Source organism: Coenobita brevimanus, chromosome 64, assembly GCF_032717465.1.
Source record: "Coenobita brevimanus isolate Jiangsu-jjx chromosome 64, ASM3271746v2, whole genome shotgun sequence".
In the NCBI taxonomy this organism is placed as follows: Eukaryota; Metazoa; Arthropoda; class Malacostraca; order Decapoda; family Coenobitidae; genus Coenobita; species Coenobita brevimanus.
Genome location: NC_137017.1, coordinates 21,148,549 through 21,165,883, shown reverse-complemented (window position 1 = coordinate 21,165,883; position 17,335 = coordinate 21,148,549).

The window sequence follows — 17,335 nt, the reverse complement described above, 5'->3', positions numbered from 1 at the left end:
TGTCCCCCGTCCCCAACCATTTCTCTGCACACCAATCAGACACCCTCCGCCGCCTCCTCCTGGATTTCCAGGATCTGTTCGCAGTGGGACCCGCTGGTATTGGACATACCACCTACCTGGCTCACATAATTCACACAATGGGCCCACTGATCCAACAGCCATCCCGAAGGAAAAACCCCAAACAGTGGGAAGAGGAAGACCGCCAGGTACAGGAGATGATTGAAGCCGGAGTCGTCTCCCCCTCCACCAGCCCCTGGTCTTCCCCCGTCGTCCTCGTGAAGAAAAAGGATGGCACTATGCAGTTCTGCATCGATTACAGCCAGCTTAACGACGTGACCATCAAGGACGCTACTCCACTTCCGCGCATAGATGACTCCCTGGATTCTCTATACGGCGCCTCCTGGTCCTCCACCCACGACCTCCATTCAGGGTATTGGCAGGTCCCGGTGCATCTGGAGGACAGAGGCAAAACCACTTTCTCAACCAGCAATGGGAAACTTTATGAATTTAATGTTTTACCCTTCGGCCTCTGTAATGCCCCTGCCACCTTCTCAAGACTAATGGAATCCATCCTCAGCAGCCTCACATGGGAGATCCGTCTCGCATACTTGGATGATGTCATCGTTTTCAGCCAGACCTGGGCCAACTGCCTGCAGCTCCTCCGCCGGGTTTTCACCAGGATCCGACAGGCAGGCCTCAAACTCCGGCCCTCAAAGTGCGTCCTGGCCGCCAGAACCGTCTCATTCCTGGGACATGTCATCTCCCAGGCTGGCATATCTCCCGACCCAGACAAGCTCTGCATGATCGCGGACATACCTCCACTACAAGACGTTCATGGGATTCGAGCCTTCCTCAGTCTGATGTCCTATTACCGCCGATTTGTGAAGGGGTTCGCCCACATTGCCAAGCTACTTCACGACCTCACCCGTAAGGGAGAACCGTTCATCTGGACGGACAAGAGACAAGCTACCTTCCAACAACTTAAGGATAAGCTCATTTCTGCCCTCGTCATGGCCTTTCCCAACTATGCCCTCCCATTCCGGCTCTACACAGACATCTCCCTAATCGCAATCAGTGCTGTGCTGGCACAAGACCAAGAGGGCCGTGAGCACATTATTGCCTGCGCCAGCTGTACCCTCAATCAGGCAGAAAAAAATTATACCGCTACCAAGAGGGAGTGCCTGGGCATCATCTGGGCACTTGAGCACTTCCGGGCATACGTATCGGGGACTCAAGTTACTGTCATCACTGATCAACAGTCCCTCCAGTGGCTGCGGCAGTCTGACACCCACAATGCCCAGATCATCCGATGGCGTGAAACCCTGGAGGAGTTCAACTATGAAATCTCATACCACCCCGGCAAACTCCACACCAAAGTGGATGCTCTCTCTCGCCTCCCCATCAATGCCACCCAGCTGGAAACTGAACTCCTCCAGCAGTGGCATCGTAAGGAATGACCCCACTGGATTCCCCAGCACCTCTTTAAGAAACTGTATCGCCAGGGCGACCACCTGCTTACTCCGTCCGGGCATATCATCCTAGCCCCCGACGTCGTCCTCGATGCCCTCCAACACCTGCACACTCACAACAGCATTCACCTGGGCACGAAAAAACTCCTGCAGGTCTTTAACGACACCTACTAGGCACCCAGTCTCTCCACCCTCGCCAAGGAGATTATCCAATCTTGTTGAGCGTGCGCCCACGGTAAGGACATCACCTGTACCACTGGTCCATCAGGTCGTATTACCGCCCACAATCCTTGGCAGTTATTGGCGATCGACACAGTGGGACCCTTGCCCCAGAAATCAGGCTATAGGTACGTAATCACATTTGTATATATGTACTCCAAATCCGTCGAAGCCTGCCCAGCGAAAGAACACCACACTGTTGCAGTGGCTGATGCCCTGATTCGGCACATATTTCCATACTTCAGTATCCCACAAGCAACCCACTCAGATAATGCACCAGAGTTCACCAGTAAAATCTGGGAGGAGCTGGCCCACATATTCGGCTATAACATCTCACATTCTTCCCCTTACTGGTCCCAAGGAAATGCCATATGCGAGCAAAGCCATCGTACGCTAATGAATCAACTCCACACCTGGATAGAAGCCACCAAAGATGACGACTGGCCCGCCCATGTAAAAATCGTGCAATGGGGCATCAACTCCTTCCCCCAAGAGGACGGAATTTCGCCGTACGAACGAGTGTTTGGAGAAACACCCCCCTTCCTGCCCCTTTGGCAGCACTTACAACCCCCCACTTCTACCCCCACATCTGACCCACTACACCATCTCAAATGATGGCTAACCCACGTTCAAAACAACCTGGACCTCCGCCCCGACACTGCCTCCAACACCTACAAGCTGGGTGACACTGTTATGATAGCACAGCTCCCCACCCCCCACAAGCTCATACTGCACTTCACAGGGCCCCATACCATCATCCGCGTCCCTAACCCCTACCATGTGACGGTCGAATATCACGGCACTTCCCACAGTCTCAGAAACCATCATGTACGCCCTTTTCATGCTCCTGCCTCCCCTGTCCCGGTCCCGCGCCCCACCCATTACCCCCGCACCACTTCCCTCTTCCTCCTATGACTGCTACATCTCCCCCTCGCCATGTCTCTCTCCCTTTCCTTCCGGCGCTGCCTCCACCTCACCTCCCGCCATGCTGCCTCACACCTCACCTGACAACTCACCGACACCACCAACTCCTCGCCTCTCCTCCACCTCACCACCCACCGCCACGTCCCCCACGCCCAGCCCTGTGTGTCCCGCTCATGCCCCTGCACCCCCTCAACCCACCACACCCCCACCCACCACTGTCCCCGAATATCCCCACCCGCCGCCCACACACGCCCCCTCAACCCCGCTTACCCTGTTCCCCATCCCTGACTACACCTGCACCACCCACGCACGCACTACACAACTACCCACTAAGCCTACACCCCACTCCACGCAACCTGCCGCCCACGCTCCTACCACTCCACAGCCACCCTCGCACGCTCCGCACACCTCACACATGCGCCGACACCACACACCCACATCGCCGCCCACACCTACCCTTAAAACAACCGTCACATGCTCCGGCCACCTCTCCCATCCACCTCCCCACTACACCCACTCTCCCAACCCACCCACCTCGTCGCAGAATCACACTCCAACCCCTGCCCTAAATCATCTCACACTCATGCTACACCAGGCCCTATTCCCAGCCACCTACACTTCCCAGAGACTCTGCCCTGCATTACCCTGGCATACAACTCCACACTCTCCGTCCATCTCCAGCATTCAGCACAGCCCTGCACAAAAGACAACACCTACTGCCATGAGGATTTGCTGAGCCATATGGGCGCCGCCCTTTGGACGAAAACAACGAGTCTGTGGACCCCGCCACCTCCTACGACTCCTCTGCTCCTCCACCAACCCATCCACCTGTGACAAGCAGCTAGATGAAAACCCTGTCACCACAGCCTGGCACGCCCTCCTCCAACACCTACAGCCAGTCTACCAAACCTACGACACCAAAGTTTACCACCTACAGGCACAGGGACGTGACTTTTTCCCAGCAGACGGTGGTAAAATGCAGTATAATGTCATGGACGGCAACCGAACACCCCCAGAAGGAGCCCGCCGAGGAGCATATACAGCGTGCCTGGACTCCGGGCGACAAGGACATACGTCCGCCCGGGCCACGTGCCTCTATGACCCGGAGCTCACCCACCGCCACCATAGCAGGACTACGAGACTACCTTCCAGGCAAGCCGACTCCCAACAACCACAGGGTAGAGCTGTTACTCCAGCTCCAGTTAGCACCCATGAGACGGCCGGTAGCCACTCAACCCTCCTACAGGAGATGGCCTGCAGCCATTCTGGAGGCAAACAGGAGACGGCCTGTAACTGCTCTTGCCTTCGTCAGGAGATGGCCAGAAGCCACTCTGAAGGTGCCCCTCGAGAGACAGCCTGTAGCCACTCGACCCTTCTACAGGAGACGGCCTGCAGTTGCTCCGGAGAGAACCAGGAGACGGTCTGTAGCTGCTCTGAAGGTGCCCCTGTGTCGGCCTATGGCCGCACCCTCCTCCTGGCCAGGGCCAGTAGCCGGGCCTTAGCAACAGCCGGTAGCCGTGCCCCCAGAAGGCCGTGGCCGGTAGCCAGGCCTTAGCAACAGCTGGTAGCCGTGCCCCCAGAAGGCCGTGGCCAGAAGCCGGGCCCTATGGCAGGAGACGGCCGGTAGTCGCTCTTCCGTCAGGTGTTGACTCCTGTTCACCAACCTACGACCCAGAGGGAGACCCCAGCCTGGAGGAGTACTGGAGAGACTCCGTGACTGCCACCAGGCTCTTCCCCCTGCAGCCAGGTCCTGAGAAGACTCGCCTGACAGACCCTGACATAGGCCGATGCCGCAGTCCTGTCCTGATTGCGTCTCCGAACACTGGGGACTGCAGCCCTTGGGACCTCCAGACCGCCCCCAGGACCCCTGGGCGGGACCTCCCTACACCCAGACCCCGGAGATCTTCGTCCTCCGTCAGGTGCCTCAGCGAGAAGTTCAGGCAGCTATTCAGCCCCAGCCCCAAGGGCCAGACTCCTGCCCCAAGCCCCGAAAGCGCGGGATCCTTCACCACCAGCAGCCCTGGACGAAAGAGGACGCCCCTACGCGTGATCCCGTGGCCCTTGAACACAGAGGCCCCTGGTGGAACCCAGCCCTGTCAGTAGTGAGGCTGAGCCACCTCCATCGCCCTTGTACCTGACTGCCATGACGCCCAGACCTGAAAGGAGTGACAGAGAAAGCACAGTGTCCGTGACATAGTGAGGTAAAGGCAGAACAGTGAATTAACAGTATAAAGGAAGTCAGTGAGAAAAACATCAGTAACAATATAAAAGAATGGTGGAATAAGGAAGGTAACAGTGAAACAGTGAACACAGCAAGGCAGTGAAATACGGGTCTATCACAGTGAATACGCTGCCAAATAATAACGCCGCACCACACGAAAATCATACGCAGGCCCCAGTGTTAAAGTAATAATTACCAACAGTGGGATAGTTCCGCCAGTTCCACCAATATATAAAACTTGGACTTCCTGCAATAATAGTGCATAACCCCTCTGCCCTAAGTGTTATTCACCTTACCCGACCTTGACCTGAGTTGTATCCTGCGCAATACTAACGACCCATATCTAGGCCTAAGAATTATAATTGTTCAGTATATCTGTATTCGTGACATCTACCCGTTCCGCTGTAGAATTTAGTAATCCACATGTAAGGTTGTTGCCTTGAGTTTTTGTGTCCTGCCTCTCTCCTATTTGTCTAAGCTCCGGTCTAGAAAGAGAACCCAGCTACACACTAGGCGCTAGAGGGACGGGAAGCCGACCCTAAAACACCTAACATTACAGGTAAAAAGTGAATTATTGTAACACAAGGTTTTTTGGTTTATAAGAACATTAATTCACGACATGTGTACGAAACTTTTTGCATACCATATATTAGGGAAGATTATAGAAATGATAGGTTACTTAATGAAAGAGTTAGGGTAATAACAGAGGAATTAGTTGGAGAAGAAGAGCGGGGGTTTTTGTAAAGAAAGAAGTTATGCAGATCAAATATTCATCCTTACGTTTTTAGTGGAAAAGTTTCTAGAGAAGGGAGAGTTGTATGCGATCTTCATGGATTTGGAGAAAGCATATGAAAGAGTGGATAAATAAGGAACGTGGAAAATTTTAAGAACATATGGAGTAAATCGGAAGCTGTTGCATGCTGCCAAGTGCATGTATGAGGGAGCTAAGGCTGGAGTGCGTGTTGATGGTGAAATGAGTGAATTTTTCTATTTGAATGTTGGATTGAAAAAGAGATGTGTTAGTCTTCATGATTTTTCAGTCTGTATATGGATGGGGTTACAAAAGAGATACTCGTACAAAGTAGGGCAGTGGATGTTGGAGCGGAACTCATGAGAGAGGGCAGTGTTTGGAAACTTCCTGTACTGTTGTTTGCAGATGATATTGAATTTTTAAGTGAAGACGAAGGGGAATTGCAAGGCTTGGTGAATGAGTTTGGGAATGTGTGTAAGAAGCGGAATCTAAAGGTGGATGTAAGGAAAAGTAAAGTTATGGTCTTTGATAGAAGTGAAGTCAGTGAATGTACAGTGAGGCTGGATAATAAGGAAATGGAAAATGTGAGTGCAGTGAAGCACATGGGTAGTGTGATGAGTAAGGATGGAAGTTTGGAGAATAAAGTGTGGAAAGGGTACAACAGGGAAGAAAGGTTGCTGGTTCTTTGAAAGCAGTGATAAGAAATAGGGAAATGAGCATGGATGTAAAAATGTCTCTTCATGTTAGTATTGTGGTCCCTCCTCTAATGTATGGAAGAGAAGCTTGGACCTTGTTGGAAGGACACAAATCCGGAGTGAGAGCAGTGGATATAAGTTATCTGAGAGGAGCATGTGGAGTTAGTTACATGGAGAGACAGACTGACAAATGAGGAAGTGAAGAAGCGTTGTGGTGCGGATGTGGATGTGATAGAAAGCGTTCGGAGAAATACAGTGAGGTGGTTTGGCCATATGGAGAGGATGGAGAGCGAGAGACTAACGAGGAGAGTATATTTGAGTGAGGTGGAGGGGGGGAGAGGGAAGGGGAGGCCAAGGATGACATGGGGGGATGGAGTGGAGAGGTACATGATAGAGGGGGAGGGTGAGCTGGAGGGAGGACAGCGAAGTGGCACTGGACAGGGCTTCATGGAGGCGATTTGTTTGTGGTCATCCCTTACTGGATTAAAGCCTCCGGCAATAGATAGTTAGATAAGTAGAAAGGGCCTTGTCATTTTTTAGCATACATTTTCTCTGTGCATGGATATGTATTATTCTCGGTTGTGCCAAGTTTTAGTTCTGTTTCTGTAATACCCTTATTGTCTTTTGCTGATTCTAACATCATCATATCAAGTTTGGTTGCTCTATTCTCTAATATATTTGTGATAATTTCTCTTGCTGGTTACAGAGGAAGAGACTGTGAATGTCACCACCTCAGCCACGACCACGAACACTACCAATACCACACCAATAACTCCTATAAGTACCCCGGCCACAAACAGGAGGCGCTCCACTACACCAAGACCACCCAAGCTCACCACAGCCTCACCTAGTCTCCGCATCACGTCTCTCACAATCCATCCTAATATACCATCTGGCCGACGAAATACGACTGCAAGAAATGACGAGGAGAACGAGACAACACATGGCATCACCTTAAAGCCAAGGAAATACAAGAGAAAGTACAAACATAAGACACCGCAACCTTCACCTTACCCAATGAAAAAGGTACGTGTCAGAATCAGAGGAGAAACCACTGAAGATGAAACTCCATCAACTGTCACATCTCCCATTTTTCCCGAAATCAATGAAGTAGATGCTAACAAGAGAAGAAAAATACACAACAATGGTGATGCTACTAGAGGATTCAGTCGTAAACACACTCGGCTTCCTACAACTAACCCAACTTTTACGTCTCTAATCAAAGACAAATTAATTCCCGTAGGTAGATCCACACCCATCCCCGGCGTGAACATCAAGAAAACCATGCCGAGTTTAGAGGTAGGGATAACAAACTCAGTTGAAGAGGGAAGAGACAAGGAACATCACTTCTCAACCCCAGCCTCACCCACTGGAACTAAGATAACATCAGCGTCCCCGTATGCACACAAAACGGTAACACCTGGTAACTTGTCTGAAGATATCGAGGAACCTGAAGTGAGAGAGGAGAAAGAGGGCACGACGGAGAACCTGAAAAATGAGTACAATTCATACGGACTAAACCAGAGGCAAAATTCGCTGGATTACGAGGGCCGGGAATGTGATGACAGAGGTGAAGACACTGAAGGGTGGTGTGGACGAGGACCCGACTGGACCTCTACTACGAGAGACGAAAAGGCGTTTATCATGGGCCTCATTAGGAGTCATCGCCGCGAGGAACCTACAACTGGAGATTCTAGGGATAACTATGTCACTCCTACGACAAATGCTGGGAGGATGAGAAATGAAAATGGTCGTAAAGAACCAACATCAAGTGTTCCTAAGGAAAATAATGTCACTTCTACACCAGTTGCTGGAAGGAAAGGAACTGAAAAAGTCGCTCAAAGCAGACCAGTGCACAGGCGACGGAAGCAGAGACACAGGGGGAAAGGGAGTGAACACAAAAGTGGTATGAGGAAAGTGTTGCCAAGCCAAAGACACAGAAAACATGACAGGACCAAATATATAAGAAAGAGAGGAAGGTGGAGATCTCGGAAGCAAAATCCAAGAGGATTTAATGTAAGAAAGGGCAAAGGAAATGCTACAAAGTCCTCAAATAATGAAATCAAACAGCAACAAGCAGAAGACAGAAAAAACACGAGAAAAGGACAAGGACGAAGGAACAGGCACAGAGTGAGAGGAGAGGGAAAAGGCAACAGAAGAGCAGAAAAGAAGATATCATCTCAAGTCAACAGACATGAAAATAAAAGAAAATGGCGAGCTCAGAGAAGAGAAAATAGGAGAGGAAGAGGGAACCGAAGGAGAAACAACACCGTTCACAGACGCCGTGAAGACAACGATGCAGTGTAAGCAATGGCATCACTGGTACCATTCTTGTCATTCACAGATAATAGATACTGTTAGATATATTATCTTTATGACGCAACTTTACCCCTTCATTTATATAACATCATCACTGTATTCATGCCAGCATTAAACAACTTTACTCAGCATTAGGGAGATCTCTTGTAGTGTCAGGGTTAAATGAATGCAGTATCTAACATCTCCAGTTCCAAAAAATCTGTCATAAGTTGAATACAAACAGAATGAAGGAATTCACCGAATTCATGGCGTTGAATCATTATCAGTTTTGCTATAGAGTGCTTTTGATAATTTGTAAAAATTTTTATATATCATTAGATTTGAACCAAGACCCGGAGAAGTACCCCGGAGGACATCCACAATCACCACCACAACAACAACCCAGTCTCCACCATCCACCACCATCCCTTCCATACCTACCACTATCACCACCAGCATCACTACCACCACTGCACTTCCCCTGTCTGTGCATCCTACTCTTGGATATTCCACCACTGCCGCCACCACCACAACACCATCAGTCAACGGTGAGACATGGAAAATTCATCTCTGCTAGCCTGGTCTTATTTTCGTGGTCTATTCACGCTCTTATAGGAGGTGCCAAGCGTGGCCCAACCATCTACTATTATCTCATTTTATAATATTCTTATTTCTTTAATCCCCCCTTAACGACGATATCATTCCTTCCTGTTACCACCAAGCCTTATCATTCAGTTAGGAAAAATCTTTCGAACTAAAGGGGTCAGATGTAGCCTCAGTTAACCCCATCAGTAATGCGATTGAACAATTTGTAGAATAAATTCGTCTGGTGACAGCTTGATTGAAATGGCCAAAACGTCATCCGGCTGAATTATTGATAATCTTATCTTGATGCTAATGAAGTATTACAACAAAGATATTTGCCAATCTGTTTCCTGGAGCTTATTATGTGCCGTTTTACATCTTCTGTCATGTAAAGTACTGCATGAGTGAAGGAAGAGTCCTCGTTTATTTGCTCATTGATTATATTAACATGGGCATGGGTAAGAACAGTCTCTCTCCTTTTGGGCCTTTGTTCCAGCGATAAAAATTTCAGCCTCTATTTTCTTAAATCTTCTTATTTTCCACCTTACCCTTTTTGTTGGGTAAGGTATGGGTGTAGCTTTCATCTGTTTGTTATTTAATATGGGTGTGGACACGAGAATTTTGAGTCCTTCTGGGTCTTTCTTCCAGCATTTGAAAACTTGGTGAAGGACGGAGGAACACCGAGAGAAACTGGAGTACACAGACACAACTATACTCCAGTTCACCAAGTCTGGCACCATGTCATTGATGTCAACACCTGTAGCATCAATAACGGTCCTCAGTACTGGATGTACCTTTTTGTATTGCCTTTATATTGGTTTTCAAGGTAGTAAATAGAGGTTCACCTAGTGCAGAGGATTTACATCAACACTACAGGCGTTGACGACATCGCTGATGATGCCAAACTTGATGAAATGAAGTATAGTTGGAGTGAGGGAGGCAATGAAGGAGGACTACACGGAGCAGCAGCGCAAGGAAAGGACCCAGGAGGGACGAGACCCAGCAACACCTCTGGTTAATGACAAACATATTTTTTTGCTTTATATTGCCAGTTTTCCTCCTTCATTTCCAGACAAAGGGAGAAAGATCGAGCTAAGTGGAGGAAAATTGCGAGGAGCAGGAACGAAAGAAAGAGACAGAAGAGAAGCAAGAATTAACAGCCTCATTGACCTCATTTTCTGTGCCTGTCCTCCTCTCTTCCTATTTCTCCCATCTTTCCTGTCACTTCTTATTGCTTTTCTTTCCTTTACAGGTGGCTTTACATTGAGTGACAAGCCAAATGGTTTCCTGTAAGCCAAGAAACCATTTACAACGCTGGGTGGTAACCATATAACCAAACCATACGTGCTCCCTACGTGTCAACAAGTGGGTTGGTGGAGGGTTAGTGTCCCTCCCCGTAAAACAACTAACTCAAAGTCAAATGGCCACCCCTTGCGGGATTGTGGCGTCTGGCAATAGATAGAGATAGATAGATTGACCTCTTCTTTGTTCAGCGTCACTAACCCTTCTCCATCTTCCAGACAAACACAAGAAGCCTCGCCAGCACAACGTGACTGGCAGAAGACGGATTCGGAAGAAGAAGCGCCGTCGGAAATCCAAACTTCAACAAGGTGAAAAAGAGAAAAGGCGTAGGTCTGAATCCCGGCAAAGGCATCCCAGAAGACGGAAGCAAAGGAAACAGAGACCATCATCCATCACTCATCATGTCAGGAATGACCCGAAACACAGACAAACAGGCAACAGCAGATCACCTTCCCTAAGTTACCCCAGTAGTAGGGTCACACAGAGAATCGCTCAACGCCGTAATAATCGAATTAGCATTACCGAGAGTCCCACTGTCCGGGCTTCGAGGTTGGCTTCACCAGACTCTACAACCACACTTCCTCACCCCAGCCTCATGAGTCAGGGCCCTCCTGTTCACCACCAGCTAAATCTGACCCTGGATCCTCAGACGCAAATGGAGGACAACAAAGACGAAAGAGCAATCAACCAAAGTACTGTGGAAAAAAGTAAGGAATTATATCCAGCTCATCCTGCAAGAAAAAGGAAAATAACGGATGATTTATACCCCCCGACTGTATGGGCAAAAGCAACAGACTTGACAAAGGAGAAATCGAACCCTAGACAGGTGGAAAGTCTCTCCCAGCCCCCCGAGAGATATGCCGAGTGGGGCATCGGTCCCATCAAGCCATCGTGAGTATCCCATATGTGTCCATCAAAGAAGGCTTGATGTATGCAAAAATTGTTGCTGTTAATACAGTCACTGGGATGGGTAATGCATGGATTATACCATATATTATTATATAGTAATATTAAAAAACATTATTTGCTTCTAGAAGTAAGGGCTATTGTTTTCTGACTTCGATTAACCACCAATTCACAGTTTTTCATACTCGGTACTGTAGCCTACTTAAGCTGGGAAGCCCAGTCCTGAGGTTCAGTAGCCCTTCAATACGAGGCCCACACTTCTTCACACCCTACCTCCCACCAGCTGATTTCTAACACTGATGGTGTACTACATATACCATGTATAACCTGTACAAAACTAACAGTGTCCAGTAAATATGCTAGCAGAAAGTAATAATGTACAATGAAAGCGAACTTATGGGAAAGGAGTATAATTTGTTTTACTGAAATTCAAATTATGCAGACGCTCCCTGCAAGCGCTGAGATATGAATATGCTATATGCAGTCCACTCCTTTATCTAATAATCATATAATGGCAAACATAAGAAGGGTCATCACACACACACACACACACACACACACACACACACACACACACACACACACACACACACACACACACACACACTGCAATACAAGCAGTGAAAGCAAACTAACTCCCCTTCCCCTACAGCCACCAGACGTCACGGCAAGTGACGGTGTTGCCGTGGTGGCGGTTCCAAAGGGGCTTCTACAGACGGGGCCAGGACGTGTACGAGGACGTAAGGGGCGGGGCAGGTGAAGAGGACATGTGAGGTGAGGTGTGGGCGGCACGAACCAAGGGAGGGGTGGTGCGGGGGACACAAACCATATGAGGTTAGGGGTGAGAGGCACCAGCCAGGTAAGGGGTGGGGCAGGGAGCACAGGCCAGGTGAGGGCCGGAGAAGGGGGGGCACAGACCTGTTGAGGTAAGGGGAGGGGGGCACAGGCCAGGTGAGGGGCGGGACAGGTGCCACAGGCCAAGTGAGGTGAGGGGGGGGGGGCATTGGTCACGTTTTGACGGGGCGGGGGACATAGGCCAGGTGAGGTCAGGAGCGGGTGGCACAAGCCATATGAGGTGTGGGGCGGGGACACAGGCCAGATAAGGGGCGGGACGAAGGCACAGGCCAGGTTAGGTGAGGGGGGAAGGGGGTATGCCGTGCTGGAATGAGAGGACGATAAGATGCAGAGTGAGTTTGAGCGGTGGTGAGTTGGGGGGAGGGCAGGATGAGGGATGAAGCCATATGGAGCAGGAAGGGATAAATGGATCAGATGAGAAAGGAGGATTGAAATGAAATAGGTACGGTAATCAAGATTAAACAATGTTTTCTGGATGATAACTTGGAGTGGGAAGTGAATTGTGAGATAATGTTAAGTGAACAGATTATATTAATTGTTCATAACGTAACAGACACACCTAATGATACCTCTAAAGAGACGCCTTGCCACTTCTGACAGAAATACATATCTCGTTGCTACCTCTTAGATGTCTTTTTTTTTTTTTTTTTTTTTTTTCCCAGAGGAAGGAGCACGACAGAAGCTAAGCGAGTCTTGTGGGACGAGACGAGGCGAGGGTAAAGATATGTTGTTGGCTGTCATGCCAGTTCACTGCCGAAGTTCTTCACATCCCTGCCTAATCTTACTTTTTAAAACTCCACTTCAATCCAAGGACATCTTTTAAATTTTCACTTTGGCAACCAAACAGACGATTTGGTTCATCTTATAAGACCTCCCTCGTTTAGAATGGGTTAAAGAAGTTTTTTTTTTTTTTTCTAATTTATGGTCGAAATGTTTACCAAAAGCTTAATAAAATACAAGAGATGTCCTCGAACTGAAGGAGTTAATGTTCTGCCGCATCTGTTCAAGATATTTTATTCGGTATTGTCTATTTCTCTGTTACGTTTAATCTTCACTTCTCTCTCTGACATTTCTTATATATCCATCTTACTGTATCCATTGTAAATATCTAGACTGCCTTATGTATGAATAATTAATATTATTATATATCGTGATTTATTAACAGAGTAACTTAGCTGCTGCCATTGAGACTTAATCTCGTAGGTTAAGGAGGCTCCTTCGCACCTCTTCCCTACCAGTATCCAGCAAATGGTACATTAATAATCCCTTGGGTAATTTTGCTGTCTATATTGGTATTACAAAGATTTAAATAACATGTAAGAAAATAATGAGGTGTAGTGTGCAAAACAAACTGCTAAGGAGAGGTTGCTTGGAGCCCTCCTGGGTTCACTAGAAGACAACATGAAGTCCTTATTAGGCCAGTGTTCTCGTCAATTAGAAGGCCTCCTTACACCTCTTCCTAATCGATTTATTTTGTTTTCCACACATTTATAATATTCTGTGTTTTTGCTTATTATCTATGTAGCTTCTATAAACATCAAAGACCGGAAAACATAGAGCCAAAGCAAAAACGAAATGGTTAGGAAGAGGTGCCTGCAGGACTATCCGACGAGTGTAGTCACTGGTGTTGTCTGATGCTGCAGTGTTCTCCATTTCCCCTTCAGGTTACCGTGCCCAGTCCTCACTGCCATTTCACTTAATAACCTTAAGTGGTCTGAAATGTTCCTGTAATATGCCGCTCTTGGGACGGTTAAAGGAAGTTGTGTTAGAAGCTCCAGTATCAGTATAGTTTTATAAAGAACATTGCTTTTCTCACAGTTTGAGAATTAGTGTTAGAATTCTTTAGGCGGTATTCTCATGAGCTTAGGCTTTCTAATATACTTCTTCCTTACAACTGCATTTCTGCATTCCTTTTTGTTATTATCCAACTGTAGTTAATTTATACAAAGTATGCTATTATCAGAATAAGGTGAAATAAGCAATATGAATCGCTTAGGAAGAAGTGTTAATAGAAAGTCCAGTAATCCCACGAGAGTATAGGCCTTTGTCTCCTGGTTCAGAATGCTGTATTCTTTTTATTTTAACCTGACCGGAAATGTCCATCTCTCCAACTCCTATACTGGTTTGTAACAATAGACTAACATTAAAAATGTCCACCTCTCCAACTCCTATACTGGTTTGTAACAATAGACTAACATTAAAATATGATGCCACTCACGAAGAAGTGCTGTGAAGAGAACGTAGAGTCGCAGCACTTTCTTCTTCTGCCATTCCGCTGCGTGAAATAAATTGGAAAAAGACGAAATTCTGGGCCAAATTAAAGTGAAAAGAGTATAATGTGTTCTCGGAGTAAGGTTAGTATTTAAAGTGACTTCACTGCTTTCGTAACAACGTACTTATTCAGTTTCAGTCCTCCTCTTTGCTCCTATTTTAGTGCAAGCACTGAAAACCAGATATGCTTTATATTAACATTAGCACTGTACGTCTGTAGTACTATCGTCATGTGAAAGAATTAGTAACGGAAATACATTGATGAAGTTACTGTACTGAAAGTGAGGGTCGAATGTGAGAAACTGACTAGCCATGCAAGAACGTTGAAGCGTCTGCCAAGGATTTTTGCTGATACTGCATTAAAAGAACTCATTAGAACAAAGTATTTCAAACAAATCTGCTAGACTCAAACTCCATGGGAATATAGGAGAAGTTTACTGTAACTCTACTCCAAAAGAAGATAGCAAGTACATGTTAATAGTAATTTATATCCAGGTTTTCGGTGAATGGAAAGGCTACTGCTGTTCCGACCTAATGATATATGGCTTTTATTCAGTGTTGCCTGTAGTAGCCCAACTAAAATCAGTTTAAGACATTATGATTGTTGAGGAAAAGTTGCCACTCACACTTCTGTTCCATTAACGATACTGGCGTCAGGAGTTACGCCACAGTGTTTTTACTCTCCACTGTTTGCAAACAAGAAGCGGTGCCAAGGCACAGCAAACCCGTTCCCGCATTAATTTTTGTGTTGACGTATAAACACAACAGGTTATCTAGTCAAAACGTGACATATCAATTTTGGAGTAAATCGGGTGAAAACTGACTATTTTATGCTCATTCGAAATTTTAGGCCCAACCCACCTGACACTGACCTCCCTACCGCTAACTGGGGGGGTGACTCCCTGTATTTAATGAGGCATGTTATATCATGCAGATTTGAAAGATGCACCTTTAAGTTTAAGTTTCATGTCGATGTGACGAATTTGAAAGGAGTTTGACGATTTTTTTTTTTTTTCTGGGCCTACAGCCTGAACCTTAGCCCAATTTGGCCCAAAATTTAATCACGTGATCAGAAGGTCGTAGCCCATCATCCCTGTCAAAATCGCACCAGTAGTTTTTTGCGTAAAGTTGTTAACAGACAGACAGACAGACAAACAGACAAACTGAGTGAAAACATTACCCGTCCCCGATCCCCTCCGGGGCGGAAGGAACATGTCAAAAGGTCAGAGGGAGCGCTTGTAGCACGTGGAATTAAGGCAGCGACACAGACACTCGCGCGCTGGTAGACACACACACACACACACACACACACACACACACACTGTTTGATAGGAGTATCGTACAAAATTTGTCAAACTAAAATGATGGGTAAAAAGCAAAATACTTAGAAAGCTGTTTTGAATGTTTATGTCAATTTGTGGCCACAGTTGCCGGACGTCGACAGTAGAAATGTCTTGTTTAGAGATTTGCACAGGTCAGGACATGAAGAGCTGGAGAGATAAACAGTCGGCATCAAAAGTCCTGTCGCCTTTCTTGCCCTCCTCTCTTTGAAAATCAATGTAGTGAATCCGCAGCAACAGACACTGATGATTTCATCTGGCCTCAGATCAGTGTCATAAGAGTCACTTGCTGCAGTTCCATCACATTGATTTGCTAAGTCTGTGCAGAGAGAGAGAGAGACATGAGAGGTGACAACGTTTGGTGGCTACTGTACAATATATAACGGGGAAGGCTAATAAGCGTGATAGCTTTGTTACGGACATACGATGAGACTGAACGAAGAACAATCAATTTAGATGGCATGGAGGGAGTCAGTGAGAGGAGTTAGGGTTCTAGGGAGAGATTCAGAGGGAATGATGGGATGGTGCGAGATATTTAACAACTGGGTATCCAGGAGGAGGCTAAGGCAAACTGTAGGCGATGGAGGAGATACACAAGAGCGGTCCACCTTGACTGTGAATACAGATAAAAGGGAGAAAACAGGTTATGGAGAAAGACTTCGTTGTATGGGTGTTCCTCAGGAATCTCTGGTGCTGAGTTGGTGGAGGAGAGAAAGGCTCAGTCTTGCTTTTATTATTTTGGAGACTTTTGTGGTAGGCCAGCATTCACTCACCTGATGTGCTGCGTTCACTGAGTGCTAAATATGTGATTTCTTGTAGTCAAGGAAATCATGTTTTACGATGGGTGATAACCACAACCAAATAGACACCTGGGAGCGTATTCTCATCACCTAAAGAAGTTCCCAAACATCTCTTCCTTATCGACTTACTCCTGAACATGGCACGACAGCAGTCTGTTGTATGTTGTATATGCAAAATATGCCAATATTATAAAGATATCAATAAATAACAAGGGGACTACTGATTTGTAGTATGGTAAATACGAGTATATCGCCGAGGAAACGATGCGAGGGAGTCTCCTTAACCAAAGAAAATACGGATCCTGGTGGTCTAGTGGGTGAAGGCACTCAGACTGGATGTAACCACAGACCTATATACAAACCGCGCGCCGCTGGCCTATGTGTATGCAGCATGGTGAAGCCAGCGGGTGGGCTGCCGCGGCCATCTTCGTGTGCCGATAGCTGGCACTTTCACTACTTACGGTGGATACACATGGCGCTCAACAAACAATTCTTTGTAGTCGTTATTTTTTCGATTTCACTTACTATTTATGCATCATCAAGAAGCTATAATCATCACGATAATATTTATGAACAATGAAATGCGAAACATCAGTAACTATGTGTTGCAAATATGAATGTAAACACAATAACCGAGTGAACGTCAACAATTTTTTCATGCATATTCATCAATATATGGTCATTTTATTGTCATTAGTC